Genomic DNA, 4504 nt, shown 5'->3' with positions numbered 1-4504 from the left:
CCGCTGCCTGCCCCCCCGCAGTCCCAGCAGCAATTCTGGCCCTACGTTTTCATCACCCCAAAGAGCCCTGTTTTCTTTAGCAGCCCCTCCCCATTCCTCCCTCTCCCTGGCTCCTGCAGCCACTGACCTACTTTCTGTCTCTATGGATTTGCCCATTCTGGACGTTTTATGTGTTGGAATCTGTAACATGTGGCCTTTGTGTCTTTCACTTTGCGTAATGTTTTCAAGGTCATCCATGTTAGGGTACGTATCAGTGCCTCGTTCCTTTTTATAGCTAAATAGTATTCCATCGTACAGATGAACACATTTTATTTATCCTTTCGTCAGTTGATGAACATTTGAGTTGTTTCCCCTTTCGGCCATTATAAATAATTCTGCTATGAATGCTTGTGTAAAATGGCATGTTTTTTAACCACTGGACAAAATCAGAATATTTTAATTTATGTGTATAGCTAACTTGACAGCCGTTATAAAGCAGCTAGGAAGATTGAAAGAAATGAACTGGAGAATGAAAAGAAATCCCTGTGGTTTACAATGAACTGTTTGAAGTGTTTAAATGGCCAAGGACCTACAGCCTACAGAAGAAAATTACATTTATAGCTAAGTTCTAAAAGATTTCTAGAAATGTGTGTGTCATTTAATTTTTGCACTCAATAGTTCTTAATGCTTTTTAAATTTAAAGATGTAATGTGAGATAATATAATGTAATGATGTTTCAGGGTCACTTGAGTGTAAAAGGCTAGAGATTACACAGCGTTTGGGGTGGTCTCACTGGTGCTGTCTTCAGGCGCGCGCAGCATTAATCGGTGCGTACATATCACACAATGAGATTTCAAAATACAGCCATTTATTGCAGCTTATTTGCCATAATTGCTGTGTTTCAGCTTTGGCAGATAAACTGTATGAAGGGGATGAGTGTTAACAAGATACCCAAATAATTCTGAGCGAGCCAAGAAGGGGAACAGAGTGGGCAGGGAGAGGCACCCCGGAGTGCAGCCTGAAGGGCCTGGTATAGCCGCGGAGTGTTTGGAAACAAAAGTAAATTGGGCGCAGCAATTAGAGATGAAGTGGCTCTTTGTGAGCAAAGGCACCATGGAGCCTATGAATCAAAGCTGCAAAACTGTAAACAGTGATAAGCTATTTAGTCAGTCATTGCTGCTGCTACAAAGGAAACGAAAGCTGGACGTACAGTAGAGTCTACAGGCCCATGGGAAAAAAAAAAAAAAAGCAGTGATTCTCAAATGTTCACACACCCCAGAGACACCTGGAGGTCTGTTAAAAGTCAGTTTTCTGGGCCCAGCCCTCCGTTTCTGATTCAGTTGGTCTGCAGGGGCAGGGGGGGGGGGCGCCGAGCCCTTTATTCTAACTAATTCCCAGGTGCTGAGAATTAGTCCCTGCAGCATGCTCCCTGAGAATTAGAGCTGCTGCTGCTGCTCGTTCAGGGACCAACTTTGAAAACCACTACTATGAAGTTAAATTCCAGCTATTTTAACCATATTATGTATACGTGACTAAATAACTCTGCTCTCTTCAAATATATAAGGTAAAGCTGTATTAATATTTAACTCAAACAGTATTTCCTCCTGGCCTACTTAAGTGTTTCTCATTAAAATCCTTCTTCCTGACCAGAGCGAACTATTTCTAGAATGGTTTTTCCGTCACTTAACAGCTACGTTTTGGGTCCTAGAATGTTAGTGTCTCACCAAGGACGTGTGGTTCTGTCCACCTGATGCATGAACCTGGCCTGAGACAGTTCTGCCCAAGGGCCATGCAGGCTGTGCCTGCGCCCCAGCATGACCGGAAACTCACCATTTCCCAAAGCAGCTCATTTCAGGTGCAGAGAACCATTAAAAAGCTTCCTTTTTAAAACTGGGCTAAAATCTGTTTTCCTCTATAACTTTCACCTGTTAACCCCAGTTCTAACTCAAGCACAATATGAGAAATGGAATATAAATATTGCTAAGGTTTTGTGACTGTCTTCTAACAATTAAATACAGACTCTCACCCTTTCTCCCACTCTCCCTTTTTGGGTAAAGATTTACGTATCTATCGACCTTTCCTTATGGATAAGATGTCAAGTCCCCTTATCCCCTCACCCTCCTGGTTGCCTGCCTTCTAAATTTTATACCCAGAATTTAACATAATTCTATAATAAAGTAAAAGTAATTCTGATGTAGCGAAATGGCGTGGACCTGTAACATAATGGTTCAGGGGTATCCAACCTTTTGGCATCTCTGGGCTACACTGGAAGAAGAGTTGTCTTGGGCACACATTAAATACACAAACACTAATGAAAACTGATGAGCAAAAAAAAAAAGGTTTTAAGTAAATTTATGATTTTTTTGTGTCTGGCCGCATTCACATCCTGGGCCACAGGTTGGTCACCCCTGGATCATATGCCATGATGTCAGAGATGAATCTGAGTCTCACCCCTGCCCCTTTTAGCTTTGTGATCTTGGAAAAATATTTTAGCCTCTTCAAGATTTCTTTGCCTCATTTTAAAATAAGGTCATAAAAACTACTCCACGCGTTGCTTTCAGAGGCTGGTGCTAAATAAAGAGAATTAAAAACAGCTATTCGAAATGCAGTAAAATCTTCAGCTTTCTCCTCCTTGCCAAACAGATGAACAGTTATTGCCCTGAATCCCCACCTACGTCCACACCCTCTGACAGAAGTCTGAAGATGGGTTTTCTGGAGCAGGGAGATGGGGGGTGTCTAAAAATGAGAGATCTCAGGTCTAGTTGAGCACATGGGTACCGGAAGAAATGCTACAGGACTAAGCGAGCACGTGCAAACAAACGCCGAATGCCGAAAACCCAGCCCCTTTCCCTACTAGACCTCAGCTCCTGGGAGCCAGATCTTTCATTTGTAGGCAGGAGGCAGAAAAACTATGTTCACAAGAACCTAAGCCCCTTGGAGAAAAGAACTAAAGATGTTGACATTACTAGTTCCCCAGGAAATGACCCACTCAAATGACTGTACACGGAAGCTCAAAACTGGCAAGCCCCACACTCAAGGCTGATTCAGCTTTCAATCAGCCTTGTGACCCTGCATTCTTAATCGCCAGCAGATAGCAAGGAGTACCAGTATCTGAAAAAACTTCTAACACGGAACATTGACACAGTTAAGAGTATGTGTTGCATCCATGAAACACGAACAGAGTGTTACAGAACACATTTCTGAGAACCAAAAAAAAAAAAAAAAAAGCTTTTGGCAATTAAAAATATAATAGCAGAAATTCACAACCCAATGTGAAGATTGTAGCTAAAGTTGATAAAATCTCTTAAGGAATAGAGCATAAAGACAAAGGTGGGGAAATGAGAGAGAAAAATAAGAAGGCTAGAGGACTAGTGTAGGAGACCTAACATCTGAACAGAGGAGGTTCAGAGGGCGAGAACAGAGAAAACACAGGAGAAAATAATTAGTTAAAGCATTCAGGGAAGTTTTTTAAAGCTGAAGGAAATGAGTCGCCTGATTAAAAGTCAGTTGACTTTCAGTTGACCTCCTTGAATGAATGTAATAGCCCTCAGGGGCACATGGAGAAGCTTCAGAAGCTGGAGACAAGGGGAAATTCTGTGATACTTTAGAGATAAAACACTTTATATACAATGAATAAGTATTAGAATACTCCAACTCCTAAGCGACAATACTGGAATCAAGAAGACAGTGGAATTTTGTCTTCAAAATTCTGAAAGAAAAGGGTTTCCAACTTAGAATTCTTTATCTACCTAAACTATCACTAAGCCTAAAAGTAGGATACAGACTTATGGCCATGATGGAAGCATAGGTAGACACACTGTGCCTCCTCACACAACCGAAAGAAGCACAACAACAAATTTAAAAACAAAAAACAACCAGAACTGCCAGAATATTGAACTGTATGGAAGTCTGACAACCAAGGAATTAAAGAAGAAACATTTATCCATACCGGTAGGAGGGGCAGAGTCAGGAAGCCAGGCAGAGAGGACTCACAGCAAGGCGGTGGCTGGCAGACTGGGCGAGGCAGTAGCTGGCAGAGCAGGCAGTCCCACATTTGCGTGTGGATAAACTGGGAGGAATAACTGGGGAGCAAGACAGACTGCACAACCCAGGGTTCCAGGGTGAGGAAATAAAGCCTCAAAACCTCTGACTGTAAAAACCTGTGGGGGTTGAGGCGACAGGAGAAACTCCCAGCCTCACAGGAGAGTTCGTTGGAGAGACACACAGGGATGTACACAAACCCATCCACCCAGGAATCAGCACCAGAAGAACCCAACTTGCTTGTGGGTAGCAGAGGAAGTAACTGGAAGCCAGCAGAGAGCTGAGCAAGCAGCATTGTTCCCTCTTAGACCCCTCCCCCACATACAGCATCACAACGCAGCCACGTGGGTTGCCCCACCCTGGCGAATACCTAAGGCTCCACCCCTTACTATGTAATAGGCGCTCCAAGACAAAAAAAAAAAAAAGTGGTCCAAATGAAAGAACAGATCAAAGCTCCAGAAAAAATACAACTAAGCAACAAAGA

Source organism: Desmodus rotundus, chromosome 3 (assembly GCF_022682495.2).
Source record: "Desmodus rotundus isolate HL8 chromosome 3, HLdesRot8A.1, whole genome shotgun sequence".
NCBI lineage: Eukaryota > Metazoa > Chordata > Mammalia > Chiroptera > Phyllostomidae > Desmodus > Desmodus rotundus.
This window is presented reverse-complemented; position numbering follows the sequence as displayed.